At 40.5% G+C, this 23668-nt stretch overlaps 1 pseudogene; it reads right to left on the bottom strand.

Annotated features, from left to right (window-relative positions):
- Positions 1-210: 210 nt before the first annotated feature.
- The window catches only part of LOC100587794, a 24064-nt pseudogene continuing 606 nt past the window's right edge, over positions 211-23668 (bottom strand).

Below are 23668 nucleotides of genomic sequence, written 5' to 3'. Positions count from 1 at the left end.
TAGCAGCCTGTGAGCTATGTAGAGCCTGTGACCATGTCCTGTTTTTCCTTCTATTCCTCTCTCCAAGCACAGCCCAGGGTACCACGGTACATGGTAGAAGTTCAGAAAAGGTTTATTGAGTTAATGTAAACACAACTCTGATTTAATTTTTTAAGGAAAATTTGTATTATTTTAATTATTTTTACGTACAGAAAACTCAACAGTGTACATTTAACCCAGCTTAGTGGCAAGTTCTTGAGCGTTTGCCTTTTCAAGCTTGCCGGTGCAAGCCACAGACTTGGGACCCAGGACATTGCCTCCCCAGCGACGGCGGATCTCATTGTATCTGTCGTTGTAATCAGTCCTGATAGCTCCCACTGGCTTAGCCAAAGCGCCTTTGTCTTCCCAGTTAACCTGTGTGAAGGCGACAGTGGTGCAGGTCTTCCTGTGGACTAGAAGTCCCAGTCTTCCCTCCCCCTTGATAATGCAGTAAGGGACCCGCATTTTACGACACAGGGCAGGCAAGAAGACAACCAGCTCGATGGGATCCATGTCCTGTGCAATCACACCGGCTGAGCTTTCTTGTTCTCTAGCAAGGTGGTGATGGCGTTAACTCCTGCTCGAAGGACAGGTGGTCTCTTAGTGGGGACGTCCCCTTTGCAAGCAGCTTTCTTTTTGGCCAGGGCCAACAGCCTCTGTTGCTTCTCTTGCTTAGTTTCTGATCTGTACTTGTGGGCCAGCTGAAGTAGCAGAACAGCTGTTTGGTGGTCCAGGGCCTGGGTGAACTGGTTACTCTCAGGAGGCACTTTCAGCCACTTACAGAGAATGGCTCTCTGCCACTGCAACCTGATATAGTGGGGCTATTTCACAAAGCTGGTTAGGTCTCTTTTGGGCTGAATGTCCTGTCCAATGTCAAAATTCTCAGGCCATTTCTCAAACAGGAGATTCACCACTTTCTTAACCTCCTGCTTCTTCATGACAGCAGGGCCGGAGCCACCTTCTTCCCCTTGGCCTTCTTTCCTTTTGGCAGGAGGAGACAGCCTGATTTAATTATTTTTAAAGGTGATAAATGTTGACAAGATTTGAAGTTTTGTTTTTTTTTTTAAAGAAAACCTTTATGCGATATATATATATATACACAATGGAATACTATTTATCCATACAAAAATGGAACCCTGTCATTGGCAGTAACATGGATAGAACTGGAAGACATTATGTTCAGTGAAATAAGGCAGGAACCGAAAGTTAAACACAGATTGTTCTCACTCATATGTGGAAGCTAAAAAAAAAAAAGTTGACCTTATAGAAGTAAAAAGTAGAATAGGGTATACTAGAGGCTTGGAAGGGTAGAGGGAAGAGGAATAGGGAGAGATTTGTTAAAGAATACAAAATTGCAACTACATAGGAATAAATTATAGTGTTCTGTAGCATTGTAAGATGCCTATAGTTAACAATAATATTCAGTTTCAAATTGCTAGAAGGAGGATATTGAATGTTCACAACATAAAGAAGTGATAAATGTTTGAGATGATGAATACACTAATTACTCTGATCTAATTAATCACTGTATGTTATACCTGTCATATCACTATGTACTCCATAATATGTGCAGTTATTATTTTTTTTTTTTCGAGACGGAGTCTCGCTCTGTCACCCAGGCTGGAGTGCAGTGGCGCAATCTCGGCTCACCGCAAGCTCCGCCTCCCGGGTTCACGCCATTCTCCTGCCTCGGCCTCTCCGAGTAGCTGGGACTACAGGCGCCCGCCACCACGCCCGGCTAACTTTTTTTTGTATTTTTAGTAGAGACGGGGTTTCACCGTGGTCTTTATCTCCTGACCTCGTGATCCGCCCGCCTCGGCCTCCCAAAGTGCTGGGATTACAAGCGTGAGCCACCGCGCCCCGCCTTATGTGCAATTATTATGTGTCAACTTGAAAAGTTTAAACAAATAAAAAATTTTAAAAGAAAAACTTTAAAACTGAAAAATGTGAGCGGAACTAGATAACCCTCAGTGATTGGTTTTTTAATCTACATAATAGATCCAAAACAAAATGCTTCATGAGCCCCTCACTGGATTGCAATTGACCGCAGTGTGCAAAAAAGATTATGTGATTAATCAGAGATAATGTAATCAACCAGGGCAGTGTGCCCGCCCTCTCTTTCTGGAGTATAAAAGGAGTTGTGAGCGGCTTAGGTCGCCATTTGGTGAGCCGAGGGTGAAGCTACCAAGGTTGAAGCGTTCGTTCTTCAGACGACTCTACCTGAGGAGGGTGAAGCTACAGAAGTTGAAGCATTCTTCAGATAACTCTACCTGAAGGAAGAACACTGCTACAGAGAGGGGTGAGTAGACCACACCAACTTTCATGGTAAAGGGCCTGTAAGAGCTCCTCGAGCCTTGGTTGGGGTGCATATGTGAATAGGAGGTTTGTTTTTAAACATTTCTAGAGTGTTATTTGTGTTGGGTTGGTTACTTTGTTTGTTTTTGAATCGAGATAGGGTCTCCCTCTGTTGCCCAGGCTGGAGTGCAGTGGCGTGATCTCAGCTCACTGCAGGCTTCACCTCCTGGGTTCAAGAAATTCTCCCAGACCCAGCCTCTGAGTAGCTGGGATTACAGGCACCTGCCACCATGCCCGTCTCATTTTTGTGCTTTTAGTAAAGACAGGGATTTCACCATGTTGGCCAGGCTGGTCTCAAACTACTGAACTCAGGTGATCCGCCTGCCTCGGCCTCCCCAAGTGTTTGGATTACATGTGTGAGCCACCGTGCCCAGCCCCATAATTTTTTTTTAAATAACCTTTATTTTTTGCTTTGAGAATTTAATTGTACATACTTGACCACAATTACCTGGACCTCTTGGAAAATGTTGATAGGTTTTGTTTTATTTATGAAAGTATTGCAAGCCACTGTGGGTAATTTGTTGTTGTTTTGAGATGGAGTCTCCCTCTGTTGCCCAGGCTGGAGCACAGTTGCTCAATCTCTGCTCACTGCAACCTCTGCTTTCCAGGTGCAAGTGATTCTCCTGCCTCAGCCTCCCAAATAGCTGGGACTACAGGTGCACGCCACCACACCTGGCTAGTTTTTGTATTTTTAGTAGAGACAGAGTTTCACCATGTAGGCCAGGCTGGTCTCAAATTCCTGACCTCAGGTGATCCGCCTATCTCAGCCTCCTAAAGTGCTCGGATTACAGGCATGAGCCACTGCACCCAGCCGCTGTGGGTAATTTGGACAACAACAACAAAAAATAGAAAATAGAAAATAAAATGTCCACAATTCATACTGATTCACAAATAGTCACTATATGCATTTTCACTTACTTCTTTCCAGGCTTTTTTCCCATGTACAAATATTTTGTCTCAAAACTAGGACTCTGTCATATTAAGTTCATTTTTTTTATTTTTTTATTATACTTTAAGTTCTAGAGTACATGTGCACAATGTGCAGGTTTGTTACATATGTATCCATGTGCCATGTTGGTGTGCTGCACCCATTAACTTGTTATTTACATTAGGTATATCTCCTAATGCTGTCCCTTCCCCCTCCCCCACCCCACAACAGGTCCCGGTGTGTGATGTTCTCCTTCCTGTGTCCAAGTGTTCTCATTGTTCAATTCCCAATTCCCACCTATGAATGAGAACATGTGGTGTTTGGTTTTTGTCCTTGTGATAGTTTGCTGAGAATGATGGTTTCCAGCTTCATCCATGTCCCTACAAAGGACATGAACTCATCATTTTTCATGGCTGCATAGTATTCTATGGTGTATGTGTGCCACATTTTCTTAATCCAGTCTATCATTGTTGGACATTTGGGTTGGTTCCAAGTCTTTGCTATTGTGAATAGTGCCACAATAAACATACGTGTGCATGTGTCTTTATAGCAGCATGATTTATAGTCCTTTGGGTATATACCCCGTAATGGGATTGCTGGGTCAAATGGTATTTCTAGTTCTAGATCCCTGAGGAATCGCCACACTGACTTCCACAATGGATGAACTAGTTTACAGTCCCACCAACAGTGTAAAAAGTGTTCCTATTTCTCCACATCCTCTCCAGCACCTGTTATTTCCTGACTTTTTAACGATTGGCATTCTAACTGGTGTGAGATGGTATCTCATTGTGGTTTTGATTTGCACTTCTCTGATGGCCAGTGACGATGAGCATTTTTTCATGTGTCTGTTGTCTGCATAAATGTCTTCTTTTGAGAAGTGTCTGTTCATATCCTTTGCTCACTTTTTGATGGGGTTGTTTGTTTATTTCTTGTAAATCTGTTTGAGTTCTTTGTAGATTCTGCATATTAGCCCTTTGTCAGATGAGTAGGTTGCAAAATTTTTCTCTCATTCTATAGGTTGCCTGTTCACTCTGATGGTAGTTTCTTTTGCTGTGCAGAAGCTCTTTAGTTTAATTAGATCCCATTTGTCAATTTTGGCTTTCGTTGCCATTGCTTTTGGTGTTTTAGACATGAAGTCCTTGCCCACGCCTATGTCCTGAATGGTATTGCCTAGGTTTTCTTCTAGGATTTGTATGGTTTTAGGTCTCACATGTAAGTCTCTAATCCATCTTGAATTAATTTTTGTATAAGGTGTAAGGAAGGGATCCAGTTTCAGCTTTCTACATATGGCTAGCCAGTTTTCCCGGCACCATTACATAGGGAATCCTTTCCCCATTGCTTGTTTTTGTCAGGTTTGTCAAAGACCAGATGGTTGTAGATGTGTGGTATTATTTCTGAGGTCTCTGTTCTGTTCCATTGGTCTGTATCTCTGTTTTGGTACCAGTACCATGCTGTTTTGGTTACTGTAGCTTTGTAGTATAGTTTGAAGTCAGTTCATTATTTTTAACATTGTTTTATGATCATAACCTTTTTTAATGAATATTCTTGGGAACTATGATGTAGGTATTTGCACAAGAGTCTTCATACAGATGTACCAGAACTGTATTTAACTTGTCACCAGTTGCAAATTAGTACAGAGAATGTATATCTGTGTATATTGATTATATTCAAACCATTTTTTCCTCCAAAGTATACAATTCAAATTTGAACTACAAATTTTGCCTCATCAAATAAGTCCTTAGTAATTGTGTGATACAGCTTAGTTTAACGTAATCTGTTGATGATGTCAAAGCTCTGCTTTTAACACAAGGCTGAAATTTTGTACCCAAAACCATGCTTCAGGACCATAAAGTAACAGGATGCTGTTAGTGACTCAGGTTCACATAGAATCTCCTGTGGTCACTGAACGATTTTCACACACAGTTTTGGTCTCCATGACTGTGTGTTCAGTAGTGAAAGCCAAAGGTCAATGTGCTTCCTCCTTATAAATAACCAGTTACATGGGTGGCCTAAAAATAAAGAAGTTCTTGGCCAAGACAGGTTAATGAAGGCCAATTTGGTATCCTGTCATGCAGTATAGCTATTTTAGTGTCTCAGTGTAGCTAATTTGTCAGCCTTCCGTGGACATTAGCACGTATTTAGATCTTGATGTTCTAACTAATGAATGACAGCTAAGGAATGCGTAGCTTCCTGGTAAAGAATTGATTGCATTATCACTGATTAGGTTGGGGGAATTGGAATTTAGTATCTTTGTGTATAGGAGCAGGAAAGGAGAATTGATTGCATTATCACTGATTAGGTTGGGGGAATTGGAATTTAGTATCTTTGTGTATAGGAGCAGGAAAGGTAAATTATGATTTAAAATTCACTGAAGGATTGTAGGAGAAGAGAAAGGAAGAGGAAATTGTGGCAGGAACATAACCAAACTAAACAAAACCGTTGCCCAGCCTGGGATTATAATTGTAATGGAGTAAAATTAACGTATTTGAGTCAGGTTATTCAAAAGGTTATGGCTACAGTAGTTTAATACAGAAAATACGAAAGAAAAATAGCAGGGCATCAAAGTTAGTGATATCAGTTGGCCTTATTTTAAGAGGCTTATAACCACACCTGAAAATTTCCAATTACCAGTCTAGAAATTTCCATAGCCATTGACTATATCTGAGGAGGGGAGGAGTAATTCAGTGCTTTAATTTAAATTTAAAAACATTCAGAAGACTGAAAGCACAAATATTCAAAGTAACAGATGGTAGCCTCCTCTCAGAGGCAATAAAAAGACTTTACAATCCTCACCAGAAGTGTATTTAGTTATAATTTAGTTTTGCAGTTTCTTTTTAAGTATATTCCATTACAGTAGGAATTTTCTCTATTCTTGTCAAGCTTCTGGTCTCTCTTAAACCTCAAAGCATATGAAAAGCATTCTATTCATGTTCTTTTATCATAATACTGGGAGCATCTTGTCCAGAACTTGACCAGAAATTCTTATACACTTTCTTCTAGACTGTAGTCCCAAATCCTTAGAAGACTGTTTCAAGGGCTTTACCTCCACTCCCACATTACAACCTTCCAGGCTGAATTAGGTATCTCTTCTTGGCCTTCCCACAGCACACAATAAGGAACATCTATTATATAATTTAGGCCGGGTGCGGTGGCTCACGCCTGTAATCCCAGCACTTTGGGAGGCCAAGGTGGGTAGATCACTTGAGGTCAGGAGTTCAAGACCAGCCTGGCCAAAACGGTGAAACCCGTCTCTACTAAAAATACAAAATTTAGACACGGTGGCCTGTAGTCCCAGCTACTGGAGAGGCTGAGGCACAAGAGTTCCTTGAACCAGGGAGGCAGAGGTTGCAGTGAGCTGAAATCGCACCACTACACTCTAGCCCGGGTGACAGAGTGAAAGTCTGTCTCAAAAAAAAGGAACAATTTATCAAGCTGTATTGTCACTGTTTACATATGGGTCCCTTTTGGGGACAATCTTACTCTTATTTATGTTTGTATATCCACCTCTTAGGCAATGCTGGTGTATAGCAGATTTTCACAGAAATTATGTCAGAATCGTACAAAGAGACAATTGTGTTTTTAGTAGCAATGTCGGAAGTTCTGAAGCACATGGTATGGTTTCTGTTAACATGTGGTTGATATCAGAACACAGCCAAGCAAAGCAACAATTATTCCATGTATTCCTGGAAGACTCACACCTCCATTTCTTTTCATCTTTCCACTCCCAAAACAATTATTGTTCATTTCTGATAATATAAGAACAGTGCTAACTGATCCTTTCTTCTTCAAAGAAGATCTAGTTGGCTCAGCAAAGAAAATGAGTTCTGTAGATCTTTAGAGGCTACCCTGAGTAGAGGTACATGACTCTCCAGGGCAAACATTTCCACCATTAGAGGATTAAGTCAGATTTTTAGAATGAAACGAGGACCTTTGGAGAGTTCCCTGGAAATTAGAATATTTAATAATTCAATATTGTTGTCACAGTCATTAGATTAGATCTAGATTAATAGGAAGGAAAATCCTTGAAATTGCTGATGGCCAAAAAGTATCTCCCTTTCTCCAGCGTCTTCGGTTATCCATTTGTATAAATGGCAGGAGGCCTGGGTTACCAGAAGTATTGCTACTGCCAGTGTAGCTGCTGCTGCAATCATAGTTCTTGGCACCACAAAAAATCTCTGTGCCTATTGTAGTAGTTATGGAGGATTTTGTCTCCCTGAGTGACATATCAACTTTCTATTACCAAACGCATACATCCACTCTGTCTAGCAATGGTGAGTCAACAGAAAGTATGCAATTCACTTCTCAATTAAACTTTTTTTTTTTTTTTTTTTGAGACGGAGTCTCTGTCACCCAGGCTGGAGTGCAATGGCATGATCCCGGCTCACTGCAACTTCTGCCTCCCCAGTTCAAGCGATTCTCCTGCCTCAGCCTCCTAAGTAGCTGGAATTACAGGTGTGTACCAGAATACCCAGCTAATTTTTGCATTTTTAGTAGAGACAGGGTTTCGCTATGTTGGCCAGGCTGACGAACTCCCGGCCTCAAGTGATTTGCCTGCCTCAGCCTCCCAAAGTGCTGGGATTACAGGAGTGAGCCACCATACCTGGCCTCAATTAAACTTTAATATTATTCAGACTTTCTTTGGTATAACACAATAAAGACAATAGAAATATTTTCCCTGAATTTCCAAAAAAATTACTCCAGTTTTCAAGTTCACATTTTGCAAATCTAAAAATCTAATCACCCTAATACAAGAAAACAGTTTATTTTCTTTTTTTTTTTTTTTTTTTTTTTTTTGAGACGGAGTCTCGCTCTGTCACCCAGGCTGGAGTGCAATGGACCGATCTCGGCTCACTGCAAGCTCCACCTTCCTGGTTCACGCCATTCTCCTGCCTCAGCCTCTCCGAGGAGCTGGGACTACAGGCGCCCGCCACCACGCCCGGCTAATTTTTTGTATTTTTAGTAGAGACGGGGTTTCACCGTGGTCTCGATCTCCTGACCTCGTGATCCGCCCGCCTGGGCCTCCCAAAGTGCTGGGATTACAAGCGTGAGCCACCGCGCCTGGCCAAAAACAGTTTATTTTCTTAATTTAAAAAATTTTTTTACTGTGATCTATTTATTTTGAGACAGGCTCTTGCTTTGTTGCCCAGACTGGAGGGCAGTGCCACAATCACAGCTCACTGCAGCTCTTCGTCCGAGCCTCAAGGGTTCCTCCTGCCTCAGCCTCCAGAGTAGCTAGGAATACAGGTGTATAACACCAAACTTGTTTTTTTTTTTTCTTGCCTTTTTTTTTTTTTTCTTTTTTTGTAGAGACGAGGTCTCACTATGTTGCTCAGGCTGGTCTCAAGCTCCTGGGCTCAAATGATCCTGCCATCTTGGCCTCCCAAAGTGCTGGGATTACAGGCATGAGCCACTATGCCCTGCCTAATAAAACAACTTAAGATATTATGGCAAACTTGCCCTAGGTGTGCCTTGTTAGGTATTTTCTCAGGGCGTGGTTTCTGTATGCCTCATAATGCATAATGGGAGGATGATACCACAGGGGAAGTTAAGTCTAAAATTCTCTGAGCAAAGGCTTTGCCAAAAAGATCAGCATGTCACTATCACTTTGGGTGAATCTGTACTACATCAATAATTTATTCCTGAGTCACTGATACTGCTTGTCAGTTCTTGTTAATCATTTCAAAGAATAAAAAGTATGATTATTCTAAACAGTAACATAAAAGTGAGTTGTTAATCGACTTTTACAAGAAATGCCCAAATATAACAAGCAGAAATTAGTAAACAATCTGTAGCACTTAGGTGATACTATCCAAGATAAACCCATCTAATATCATCATCACTTCTTGATTTCATCCTCTAATCTCATTGTCTGCTACCAGATCCTGTTTCTCGGGGCTTCTGTTTTCTACCAAACACTGGCGCAGTCATCCAAACATCCTGAAATCAAGCATGAAACAATAATAGCATGAAATATGCTAGTTTCTTATTAAATACTTATTATGTGCCAAGTACTGTGTTAAGCACAGGGAAATTAATAGAACACAGCCTTTGCCTTGGAATTCTTCAAAGGGTATGAGGGAGATAGATGACATTTAAAAAATGATTATCATCATGGGATGAATGCTGCCATAGAGGTATTTGCAAGGTACAATGGAAGTACAGGGAATGGAATACCTGTGTTGATGAGGAAGTCAGGAAAATTTAATGTAAAAATTAATATTAGGTGTGGGCATGGCGGCTCATGCCTGTAATCCCAGAACTTTGGGAAGCCAATGCGGGTGGATCACCTGAGGTCAGGAGTTTGAGACCAGCCTGGCCAACACGGTGAAACCCTGTCTGTACTAAAAATACACAAATTATCTGGTGTAGTGTGCGTCCCTATAATCCCAGCTACTCAGGAGGCTGAGGCATGAGAACCACCCCATGTGTGTATATATATATATATATAGAGAGAGAGAGAGAGAGAGAGAGAGGTTGCAGTGAATCGAGATGGCACCACTACACTCCAGCCTGGGCTACAGAGTGAAACTCCATTTCATAAAAATAAAAATATAAATTAATATTAGGTTTTAGGGGAAGTAGCAAGAGAACATTCCAGGTAAAAGGAATTGCAGATACAAAGCCATGGCGGTCTGAGAAAGTGTGGCATCTATGTTAGAAATCACAGTTGGTTTCAAACATCTGGAAAGCGTAATGGAGTGGAGCAGGAGGCAGGGCTGTAAGGCAGTCATGATCTTCTTGAAGGCTCTTAAATATCTTGCGAAAGAGTTTGGACTTTATCTAAAAGTCAGTGTAGGATCATTGGAGGATTTTGAGAAAGAGGATAGCAAGATCAGATATGCATGTTTTAAAATGATGCTGAACATACGCTTTTTTTTTTTTTTTTGAGATGGAGTCTTGCTCTGTCACCCAGGCTGGAGTGCAGGGGTGCGCTCTCGGCCCACTGCAACCTCTGCCTCCTGGGTTCAAGCAATTCTCCTGCTGGGACTACAGGCACCTGCCACCATGCTTGGCTAATTTTTGTATTTTGAGTAGAGATGGGGTTTCACCATATTGGCCAGGCTGGTCTCGAACTCCTGACCTTGTGATCCACCCGCCTCAGCCTCCCAAAGTGCTGGGATTACAGGCGTGAGCCACCGCGCCTGGCCACATATGCATTTTTTAAATGCAGGGTGGATTAGATGGGACAAGACAAGTCATTGAATTAAGTTATTGCAATACAACTCAGAAAATATTGTGGAAGGAAGTAAAAGGGGGAAGGAGGGAGGGATGGAGGAGAGAAGGAAGCAGGGAAGGAAAGAAGGAACAAATGAACAAATAAGGCCTTTGACAGTAAAAAATTAGATGGATGGGGACAATCTCTGAGCCACTGCTCTCCAGACTCAATAGAATGTGGTAGCCAGTCAGACAGAAAAGAAGAAAAGGGAGGAGTCTAGTAAGACTGCCACGTCTGTGGCTTGAGCACCTGAGGGACAAAGGTTCCAGTCACTGTCTCATGATAACAGTAAAATGAATAGGTCTCATGGGGGAAGAGAGATTATTGGCTCAGCCTAAGCCATGTTGAATATGAGGTGCCTCAGTTCATCCCATGGAAATATAAACACATCCAGAGCTCAGAAGAGAGGACTTTACTGGAAGCACATCTTAGAGTCATCTTTGAATGTTTGGAAGTTGAGGCCAAAGAAGTCCTCTAAGTAAGTCTGAAATTGTAAAGTGTATAAGAATGGCAGAGAAAGAACAGGAAATATTCTTTAAAATACCAACACCTATAGGGCAGGGAGGCAGAGGAAGGCAAGCCATCCCAGGGACCCCCATAAGAGAGTTTCAAGAAAGAAAGATATGGAATGAGTTTCCTCATCTGTCAAGTAGGATTGTTGTTAAGAGTTAGATAATGCTCCTAAAGTGTCTATTACAATGCCTGCACATAGTAAGCACTGAATAAATGTTGAAGGGTGATTAGCTTTAAACAGGACATATCGAAGGCCATAAGGATGGCTTGACTATATGGAGGCATGAAGGATAGATCATTTTGCTCACTCTGCTCCCCTTATCAGTCAACAGAACACTGGAGAGATGAATCACTGATGTTCACCATGTCCATTAGCGGGAAATTAACAAGTTTGACTTCACCAAAATCAGTTCATATTTACAAATAACATGCTAATGAGGAAAAATATCTTACAAATACTCCCTTGTAACAAAGATTATTAAAGCTGTTCTACATTAATTAAAAGGATCATAATATAATGATACTTGTAAACAGCAGGGACTTAAGTGGAGTTATTTGGGGGAAGTGATAGTGTATGAAGCTATTTGACAGTTTCATTTCCATCCTTACTTGTAAAAACAGCAAATTTACTTTTCACAATGAACACCAAATAAAAGAAAAATGGCTTAAACGCAGCAAAAAAAAAATCGTTTGGTTTAAAAAATGAATTTCACGGCCAGGTGCGGTGGCTCACACCTCTAATCCCAGCACTTTGGGAGGCCGAGGTGGGCAGATCATGAGGTCAGGAGATGGAGACCATCCTGGCCAACATGGTGAAACCCTGTCTCTACTAAAAATACAAAAATTAGCCAGGCATGGTGGTGTATGCCTGTAATCCCAGCTACTCAGGAGGCTGAGGCAGGAGAATCACTGGAACCCAGGAGGCAGAGGTTGCAGTGAGCCAAGATCGTGCCACTGCACTCCAGCCAGGGTGACAGAATGAGACTCTGTCTCAAAAGAGAAAAAAAAAATGAATTTCACAGCCAGGCATGGTTGCTCATGCGTATAATACTAGGACTTTGGGAGTCTGAGGCAGGTTTGCCCAGGCTGGTTTCGAACTCCTGGGCTCGAGCAATCCTCCTGCCTCGGCCTCCCAAAGTGCTGGAATTATGGGGTGATCCACCGTGCCTGGCCAGAATGGTGTTTTTTCTTGACAACAGCAACCCAGGATGGACATACCAGGAATATATAATATTGTGGAAGATCACGAAATGGCCTCATTCATGAAAGACTAGGGAAGGTACCCTATGGTAACGCATTTCATAACATATCTAACCAATTTCCATAGTTTTCATCATTTACAATAGTGCCTCTCAATAAAAATGAATTACTTGAAAAGTGAAAAGTACCAGCCTGGCAAATATGGGGAACCCCGTCCCTACTAAAATACAAAAATTAGCGGGGTGTGGTGGCAAGCGCCTATAATCTTAGCTACTTGGGAGGCTGAGGCAGGAGAATCACTTGAACCCAGGCAGCAGAGGTTAAAGTGAGCTGAGATCACGCCATTGCACTCCAGCCTGGGTGACAAGAGCAAGACTCCGTCTCAAAAAAAAAAAGAAAGAAAGAAAAGAAAAGTGAAAAGTAAAAAACAAAATACAAAGCCTTTTTTTTTTTCTTGAAACAGAGTCTCATTCTGTTGCCCAGGCTGGAAGGCAGTGCACATGATCTAGACTCACTGCAACCTCTGCCTCCCGAGTTCAAATGATTCTCCTGCCTCAGCCACCCTAGCTGGCATTACAGGCATGTGCCACCATGGCCCACTAATTTGTGTATTTTTTTTAAGTAAAGATGGGTTTTTGCCATGTTGGCCGGGCTGGTCTCGAACTCCTGACCTCAGGTGATCTGCCCACCTCAGCCTCCCAAAGTGCTGGGATTACAGGTGTGAGCCACCACACCCAGCCACAAAGCCTAATTTTTGAAATTAAGTTCAATAGAAATAAAGTTACCCTGTCAAATTCCTGTAAAGGTTTTTAAATGCTTGCTCTCAGTTTCTATGCTTATCTCCTCTCAGACCAGTAACAGTTCGTAGATTGGCACCAGTTCACAGACTACACTTAGAGTAGCATTAGTCTAGGGAAAAACTGCTCTTGAAGTAGCCATCAGAATGAAAAGGAAGGGCAGATTTTCAGTAAAGTATTGCATAATCATATTTTATGATTCACTTTTACTAAACTCATGGAAGGATGAAATATAAGCCCAAATGCCAGTGCATTTGTAATGGAATAATTCCTTTACAGGATCAGAACATGTAGGAAGCCAAATTAATAATTGAAAGCTTGTTTGTTTAGCAAAGAACCAGAGCATAAGAAAGTAAATAACCCTAAGGGATATTTCAAGGCCATGAGTACAGCCTAACAGAGTGATGGAAGCAGGGACTCTTGCAGTTAAGCCACTGGGATTTGAATTCCAGCTGCATCACATAATACTTGTATGACCCTAAGCTTTCTGAGGCTGCATGTCCTGAGTTTTATAATGGGAGTAATATCAACCCGGAGAGATTTATGAAAGGATTAATATAGTGCTTAATACAATACCCAACACATAGTAAGCACTCAATAAATGTCAGTCAATGTTATTAATACTATCCCATAATAAGATATGTTTCTACAACAACCAGCATGTTCAGTACAGATTCAATGCCTCTTCCCTAGACAGTGCCTGATAAACACTGACAACCTTCATAACTTTAGACCTTTCTATTCTGTGTACCCAGCCATCATCTTCCTTCTGTTCTCACAATCTTCCTCTGGGCAGATAAAATAAAATTGATTTTGTTTCCGCTTACACATTCCAGGGCAGCTTCCCTTAGGTTATACCCAAGTCACCTTGGGTTTTAGATGTTTCCAAACGTTTAGAGGCGATTTCTTGGTTTATAGCCACAAACATGATATATAAACAACTTTAATTTCCCAGGGAGCTTCTCACTGGTTGGGCATTATATTCTCACATTTGATGGCAAATAAATACACATTGAAAGTAAATTATAATCAGATTAACTATCCAAGAACATGGAATCAGAATGAAAGTGATTATAAAGTTTTTGACAGCTGCTGTCAGGTTAGGATAACCTGGTGCTTCTATCTCTGCTGCAGAGAGTACAATAAGGCTACAGACCTATCGGTGCAACCTCTTTGAGCATTTATCTGAAATGATTTTTCCCCAACTGTAAGAGTATCATTTTTGGAAAAAAAAATACAAAATATAGGAAGTTATAAATAAAAAATTGTTTATCATCACATCACCCAGTGACACCCATAAAGTATTTAAATGTCAGTTACTACCTGTTAACATTTTAGTTTATTTCTATTTTTTATAGCATTTCTTTTTATTTAACATTACAATTATTTAATTACGTTAAAGACATTAAGATATTTTCTTTCTCTTTTTTTTTTTTTTTGAGACAGAGTTTCGCTCTTGTTTTCCAGGCTGGAGTGCAATGGCGCGGTCTCGGCTCACCACAACCTCCGCCTCCCGGGTTCAAGTGATTCTTCTGCCTCAGCCTCCCAAGTAGCTGGGATTACAGGCACCTGCCACCACACCCAGCTAATTTTGTATTTTTAGTAGAGACAGCATTTCTCCCTGTTGGTCAGGCTGGTCTCGAACTCCCGACCTCAAGTGATCCGACTGTCTTGGCCTCCCAAAGTGCTGGGATTACAGGCACAGTGAGCCACTGTGCCCGGCAAGATACTTTTAATATCCAAAAAGTATTTCATTATATAGATACTTCAAGTGATATCACCCACTATGAGTTGATTTTTTAACTAATTTCTATCTCAGAGTCTGAGTATTCTAATAAATTCAACAAAACAGTGCAAATATGTGTTTAGCACATAGCTTGGAAAACAATAAGAACACAATAAATTTTAGCTGTTCTTGCTGTTATTGTAATCTATTAAGAGTTTAATTGTTCTCTTAATACCTAAATATACAATTTTTAGGAGTCCCGCTGCTATATTCTCAAAACCCTCAGAAATAGTGTCTTTCTCTAAGCATACTTTGAGTGCCTTTATTTATTTTAAGTTTCTGGTTTATTCCTTACAAACATATTGCTAATGAAAATGTGAAATTATGGAACTTTTCATCAGTGTGCCTATACATTCAGCACCATAGCATAAAATAGGCTCAAAACCATGGCCTTATATCTCTGTTTGGCCTTTGACAATTTTTGGAGGCAGTGTGGCATTTTGTGATGTAAATCTTCTCCATTTTATTTCCATATTTCTAATCTCTCCACTTTTCTCTGCCTCCACTGTCCTGATCATAGTCAACACCAACATTGTCTTCCATTTGACAAGGCAGGAAATCTCAAGTGTTTCACCCTGTTAAAATAATTCTACTCTAGGGCCTTCTCCAGTCCATTCTCCACAGAACAGAAAAACAATTTTCTTAAAACACATTTCCTGATATGTGGTGTGATTCACTGTCAGCAAAATAAATCCAAATTCTTTCCATGGCCTACAAGGTCCTGCGTGATCCAGTCCCTGCTAGATGTCCAGGCTTATTTCCTTCCCTTGTATTGCTGCAGTCCCTCAGGTCTTCCAACTTGAGTACCAACCAAACTCCCACCTGAAATTCTGTGTTGTCATTTCCTCCACCAAAAATATCTCTCTTCCTCCCCCTCTTTTTGTGATTCATTCTCATCATTTAGATCTGGATCTCCTGGGAGACACCACCCCTGACTTCACTGTCTAAAGTAAGTCACCCCAGCCATTCTGTTGACCTCCTTCACAGCATAGATTATAAATATGTTCTATGCTTATTTACTTGTTATTTTCTCTTTTTTCTCACCTGTATATAAATTTCATTGGGGCAGAAAACATGTTTATGTTGTTCATAAGATAGCAGAGTGCCTGGCATATGCTAGGCATTTAACACATATGTGTTTGGGGAGGAGGGAAGGTTGACAGCCACAGCTATGGATATAGGTGAAAACCCCAAGGAAAGTGGAAAGTGAGTCCAGGAGGCCCTAGGACAAAACTCCACTGAACACCATTGTTAACGGGATTGAGAGACTAAGAACCCTGCAAAGAAAACTTAGAAAAACTGGGAATAGGATGCCCTAATAGAATTTTATGTGGGAAAGTAATATGATAGTATCCAAATAAATAGTGATTATTTACTATGTGCATTAATATGTCTAAGGATTAAAGAAATACATTATAGGACAACTATATTTAATGGTGGCTCACGCCTGTAATCCCAGCACTTTGGGAGGCCAAGGCAGGCGGATCATTTGAGGTCAGGAGTTCGAGACCAGCCTGGCCAACATGGAGAAACCCCATCTCTACTAAAAATACAAAAATTAGCCAGGTGTGATGGCAGGTGCCTGGTAATCCTAGCTGCTTGGGAGGCTGAGGCAGGAGAATCACTTGAACCCGGGAGACGGAGGTTGCAGTTAGCCAAGATTGCGCCATTGCACTCCAGCCTGGGTGACAGAGCGAAACTCTGTCTCAAAAAAAAAAAAAAGAGAAATTTCAAAAGGCTTCTATACTCATTTTCTCTTATGTTCAGTATCTTCCAACCATGAATGGAACTATAGAAATACACGAAGATAGCAATGTTTGTTGAATATCCCTAGTTAAAAAGCAACTGTGTTAGGATAAGAAAAAAGCATGACTATTGTAGCTTTTGTTAAATAAATGTTATTATGCTTGCAGGAAATTGTTCAACAACATTTCTCCTTATGTAAGGCCTGCCCCAGTAATGCTGCTTAGGTCAGTGTCTGTCTGGATTATCTGCAGCCTAAATGCCAACTCTGTAAATTAAACCTGTCAAGTGACAGCTTTGCCATAGCATGCATATCCAACCTTTAAAATTTATTTATACTCCATTCCCTTTCTCTAGCCAGATTAAATTCTCCTTTCCTAAGCTATTTTTGCCTCAGTTCAGACTGTGGCATAATTCAACATGTTCTAAACAACCACATGGAGACTGTGGCCTTCCTGATTTTCAATTCCCAAATGATTTTTATTCAGGCTATAGAATAGAAACAGAAATTTCACCAAATTTACTAAAATAAGAAGAGTCTTCTCAAACTAGATTCCTCCAGGTACCAGTAGGCAAAGCAGTCATGAGTTATTGATAGATTCATAATAAGTCCTTTATTCAGTCCCCCAAGGAAATGGTGCCTTTCAGCATGCAAATGAAAAGTATTCTCTTGCTAATCAATCTGTCCATCATTTCTTTTTTGTTTTTCCTTGAGAGAGAGTGTCTTTGGTCTGTTGCCCCAGATGGAGTGCCGTGGCATGATCACAGCTCACTGCAGCCCTAAACTCCTGGGCTCAAGCAATCCTCCCGCCTCAACCTCCCAGGGAGCTACAACTACAGGAATGCACCATCATGCCCAGATAATTTTTTTTTTTTTTTGTAGAGACAGGGTCTGACTGTGTTGCCCAGGCTGTGTCTGTCACATCTTAATATGCACACTACGCTCCTACAGAAGTAAATACTATATTAAGCGGCAGAATTACTAATGTGAATACACATTCTCATTTGATTTGGAGACTACCTAGGCAACTTTCAGGTTTATATTTAAATTGATTACACTTAGACATGAAAAATAAAGAGACAGAGAATGGGCATAATAGAGATTGATTCAAGAGAATTGTTTCTTAAAATAGACTTTAAAAAAAAGTTGTTCAAAACTGCCTTAATCAATTTTACAGAGAAAATATTACCTCAAATGGTTTGATTTGATGACTTGATGTTACTTCTGATCCAGCAGGATTCATTTATTAATATAAATGTTTACATCTGTAGTACCCTCCTAGGTGGGTGACTGTTTCTATATGTCTGCCTCAACAAAACACAGTAGCCCACAGGCAGCTACTTGCCTTTGGACTTTGTCCTTAGGCCAGATTCCTTAAAAGGCTTGTCGTGACAAGCTTATTTGCTCATTGGAAATTTCTGTGTCTAAATTTCCCACAGAAATTAGGATGTAGCACTGCTACAGCATTTTGATTATTCATCAAAACTTATTCAAAAGACTTTTCTTAAAACTTTAAATCAATGTCTTAAGGAAGAAAATTAAGTCACTTTTTAACATAGAGCATGTTTTAGTTTTGAACAATATTTAAGCACTGCAAATTATATATTCATAGAGATTTAAGCATAGGCATACCTTGGAGATATTGCAAGTTCAGCTCCAGACCACCACAATAAAACAAATATTACAATAAAGGAAGCCACATGCATTTTTTGGTTCCTATTTACACTATATTATTGTCTGTTAAGTGTGCATAGCACTATGTCTAAAAAATGTACATACCTGTTTTGTCCCACTGAACCCATAACTGGAGTTGCCTTAAAAGCAGCAGCAGGAGAATTCCTGCAAGAGAGTACCCCAAACCATTTGGAGACAGGGCTGGTTTGAGATTTCAAAGAAAGAAGCTCTAAATGCCAGAGTGATCAGTCCAAAACATTTATTAAAGGAACTTGCAGGGTGTTGCAATGTATCATTGTGATGGACAGCAAGAGAAAAGGGATGTTTTACCCACATAAGTCTGTAGCCAGGGGGTGAGGGGATGGAGTTTACATGAAAATTTAAGGAATTCGGCTCAGGGTCGGGGTCAGTTTCTTTCCAGTAAACCAAGACACTATTATCAGTGCCTGGGAATGTTCAAGCTGGTTTGGGTTCAAGCCAGCTGAGGAGAACCTATGGCTACGGCTGGCTGGGTCACTGTGATTTTGGTCAGGACACAAAGTAAGTGGGGAAAACGGGTACCCTAGAATACCTTAATTTAGAAATACTTTTGCTAAAAAATGCCAACAATTATGACTTCAGCAAGTCATAATCTTTGCTGCTGGAGAATCCTGCCTCAATGATGATGGCAGCTGACTGATCAGGGAGGTAGTTGCTGAAGGTTAAAGTGGCTGTGGCAATTTCTTAAAATAAGACAATGGAGTTTGCTGCATTGATGACTCCACAAAAATTTTCTCTGTAGCAGGCAGTGCTGTTTGATAGTATTTTATACACAAGAGAACTCCTTTCAAAGTTGTAGCCCACTGCTTTATCAGCTAAGTTTATGTGATATTCTGAATCCTTTATCATTTCAACAATGCTCACAGCATCTTCACCAGCAGTAGATTCTATCTCAAGAAACCACTCTCCTTTCTCCTTCATAAGAAGCAACTCCTCATTCATTCAAGTTTGATCCTAAGATTGCAGCGATTTAGTCAACTCTTCAGACTCTGTTTCTAACTCAAATTATCTTGCTATTTTCACCATATCTGTAGTGATTTCCTCCACTGAAGTCTTGAATGCCCTCAAGGTCATCCATGAGAGTTGGAGTTAACTTCTTTCAAACTCCTGTTCATGCTGATACTTTTACCTCCTCTCATGAACGTTCTTAATGGCATCTGGAATCCTTTCCAGAAGGTTTTTGGTTTACTTTGCTTAGATCCATCAGAGGAATCACCATCTACGGCAACTTATAACCTTATGAAATGTACTTCTTAAATATTAAAACCTAAAAGTCAAAATTATTCCTTGATCCATGGGTTGCAGAATGGATGCTGTGTTAGAAGGCATGAAAACAATATTAATCTCCTTGTACATCTCCATCAGAGCCTTTCAGTGACCATGTGCATTGTCAAAATCTGTTATTTAGTGTAGCCACCTTCATCAATGTTCTTGGCTAAATCTTCTCAATAACTTGCTGCAGCTTCTCCATCAGCACTTACTGCTTCACCTTTCATTTTTATGTTAGGGAGAGGGCTTCTACTCTTAAACCTCATGAATCCACCTCTGCTGTCTTCAAACTTTTCTTCTACAACTTCCTCACCTCTCTCGGCCTTCATAAAAATGAAGAGAGTTAAGGCCTTGCTCTGAATTAGGCTTTGACTTAAGAGAATGCTGTGGCTGATTTTCTATCCAGAACTCTAAAACTTTTTCCCTATCAACAATGATGCTGTTTCACTTTCTTATCATTCCTGTGTTCACTGGAGTGGCACTTTTAATTTCCTTCAAGAGCTTTTCCTTGGCATTCACAACTTGACTGTTTTGGGTATGAGGCCTAGTTTTCGGCCTGTCTCTGCTTTCAACTTGCCTTACTCAGCTTAATCATTTTTAGCTTTGATTTAAAGTGAGAGATTAATGACTCTTCCTTTCACTTGAGCACTTAGAGGCCATTGTAGGGTTATTAACTGGCCTAATTTCAGTATTGCTGCATCTCACTGAGGGATTGGCCGATGAGCGGAGCAGTCAGAATATATACAACATTTATCGAATAAGTTTGCCATCTTAAATGGATACAGTTTGTGGTGGCCCAAAACAATTCCAATAGCAACATCGAAGATCACTGTTCACAAATTGCCATAACGAATGCAATAATAATTTAGAAGTTTGAAATATTGGGAGAATTACCAAGATGTAACACAGAGACATGAAATGAGCACATGCTATTGGAAAAATGGCTCTGATAGACTTGCTTGACAAAAAGCTGTCACAAACCATCATTTTGTTAAAAAAAAGAAAAACAGTATTTGCAAAGCACAATAAATGAAGGTATGCCTGTATACTACGTATTTATTTTTAATAATCATACAAGAAAATTAATTGGATATAAAATAGGCTGTTCTAAAACAGCAAGAGGGAAATAAACTTTAACAATGCTGACAGGAGCCATGGCATACTTGAATTTTTAGGATTCTTTTTTTTTTTTTTTTTTTTGAGACAGAGTCTCACTCTGTCGCCCAGGCTGGAGTGCAGTGGCGCAATCTCGGCTCACTGCAAGCTCCGCCTCCCAGGTTCATGCCATTCTCCTGCCTCAGCCTCTCCGAGTAGCTGGGACTACAGGCACCCACCACCACGCCCAGCTAATTTTTTTTGTATTTTTAGTAGAGACGGGGTTTCACTATGGTCTCGATCTCCTGACCTCGTGATCTGCCCGCCTCGGCCTCCCAAAGTGCTGGGATTACAAGCGTGAGCCACCGCGCCCAGCCAAATTTTTAGGACTCTTGTTAAATATGGGTATGGGAACTTACCCTCTGCAGTAGTATCCAGACGCTTACTAGATTATGGCCCATTGGGGTATTTGCCTCTATTAAGTATATTTGCTAGACTGTCATTATACCTTGCAATCCAGTGTCTTTTTCTAGGTTGATATTGTCACATTTAATCTATTATTGCAATGATATTACTCTTGCTATGTTAAATGTTTTTATCAGACTTCCTTGTAAGCCCCAACCAATCTGAGAAGATTGAAAATCAAGGAATCCTTCACTCCTTTTGTAAACTTGGTATAAGTGGAATCAATGTTTACTAGATCTGCTGTTCTTGTGAAGATTTCTCTGTTCTTCTTCATCAAGATTTGCCAATCTTCCTCTGCACTCTTGCCTTCTGCAGTCTTTCATCTTCCATAAAAATATCGCTTATAATATTCTTCTTTTGAAATGAAGTCTCACTCTGTCTCCCAGGCTGGAGTGCGGTGCCACGATCTCGGCTCACTGCAGCCTCTGCCTCCCGGCTTTCCAGTGATTCTCCTTCCTTAGCCTCCCAAGTAACTGGGATTAGAGGTGCTTGCCACCATGCCCAGCTAATTTTTTGTATTTTTAGTAGAGATGGGTTTCACCATGTTGACCAGGCTGGTCTTGAACTCCTAACTCCCAACCTCGAGTGATCCACCCACCTTGGTCTCCCAAACTGCAGGGATTACAGGCATGAGCCTGTATGCCACCACGCTCAACCTCCTTATAATATTCTTCTAGTCTTATTTCCCAACTGCTGGCTTTTATATTTTGAATTGTCAATAGAAAGCCCTGCCTATCGTGATGAGGTCAAGGACACATGTTTTGCTGAGAGAAGTAACTTCCAGCTGAGAATCTTGTTTAGCAGGAGGGAAAATCCTCTATTTTAGAGCTTCTCCTGGAGCTTAGAGTAAGCATTGGCTTTTAGAGGTGTTTTCTCACTTTTTGATGTCTGGAAGCACTATTTTCAAGTCTGTTAGAGACCCGCTTTAAATAAGTACAGGTGCTAATGCTCTGAGTGCAAGTCTGTAAGGGTTAGTGAGTCCTCAAATCACAGGAGTCTCCTGACCAATGCTGGGATGTTCTACTGTTCTCCAAGAATCTGCAGCTCAAAAGTATTAAACTAAATACAGCAGACACCCTCAGCATAGCAGTGAACCACAATGGCAGCAGACAAAGAAGCAGGAACATTTAATGGATTGGTCAGCATGACCACACTTATATCTTGTTTAAAATGTGTCCTTTCCTTTGGGAGGCTGAGACAGGCAGATCTCTTGAGGTCAGGAGTTCAAAACCAGCCTAGTCAACATGGGGTTTTCTAAACGTACAAACAAATTAGCCAGGTGTGGTGGCAGGTGGCTGTAATTCCAGCTACTTGGGAGGCTGAGGCAGGAGAATCGCTGGAACCCAGGAGGCTGAGGTTGCAGTGAGCCAAGATTGCAGCACTGTACTCCAACCTGGGCAACAGAGCAAGACTCCATCTCAAATAAATACATAAAATAAAATGCATCATTTGTCTCAACAGCAAAAGCCTTATTTTTTCATCCTTTAAATATGTTACTTTCATAGTAGAATAAGATGGTACCTTGTCTGAGAGGCTAAGACCCCCAGGCCACTTGAGAATTTGAGAGCTTTTAGAACTTGATGAGCATAGCTGACGGGATACTTCGTGTCAGCACTGCTTGTGGTAATTACAGGATCTGTGGATCACAAGGCTCACAACTTGTATCACAAGTTCTACAAGAAAATTGGCTAACACATATTTGGCTCTGTTAATCATTTGCTGAGTTTATATCTTGTCCCACCAAATGGATTTTTTGAAATGCCATTACATGAAAAAGTTTCACTATTCCAATTATCTGTGTTTACCAACTTTTGGAGTAAGAGTGGCTGATTGAATATGTGCTTTTTAACTACGCTATTATATACATTGGACAAGCTTTTTATATTAACCCTACCCATGAAGTTTCACCAATATTTCCCACAGTGTGAAACTGACATTTGTCAAAAGCCTTTTGCCACATGAAAGTTTTTAGTTCTTATATATGAAATCTGTCCCTTTTTTTGGCTTGAGTTCCCCAGCCTGCTTAGCTTTGCCCCTACCACCCAAGATTTTTAAGCTTTCTATATTTTCTTAGAATTTAAGATTTTAAAGTCTTTACTTTTTTAAATCATTTATTTGTAAAGGGACATATTTCTCAAGTGTGCTAGTTTTCCTTGATTTTAATGGATTAAAATGTGTCGTAGGTGAGCCATTTTCTTCAAAATGACGATGAATTTTTGTTCCTTTTAAAGTCTGGCCCAGGAGTTTGTTTGTTTTTGTTTTTTGAAAGTTCTTATTTTACTTACAGAGTTAAGAAAGTTGAATAACTATACAACCAGTCTCTAAATAGAAGTTCTAATAAATCCTAAGATGCCGCAGGGCACTGAAAGAGGACAAAATTTGATCCCTAAAGCCCTCTCCAATCTCATACTCGGTGAAAATAACAAACAAAAGGCTTCAGTGTTAGTGGAAAACTGAGTTCTTAAAAAGCAGGTAAAGGTCCTGTTTACTCCTTCCCCAGAGCTGAGGAGAAAGGGTTTTCAGATTATAAATAACAGAGTTGCCCTTGTATGGCACAGAATTGCGATAA

The sequence above is a fragment of the Nomascus leucogenys genome, chromosome 3, assembly GCF_006542625.1.
Source record: "Nomascus leucogenys isolate Asia chromosome 3, Asia_NLE_v1, whole genome shotgun sequence".
Taxonomy (NCBI): domain Eukaryota; kingdom Metazoa; phylum Chordata; class Mammalia; order Primates; family Hylobatidae; genus Nomascus; species Nomascus leucogenys.
This window is presented reverse-complemented; position numbering and strand designations above follow the sequence as displayed.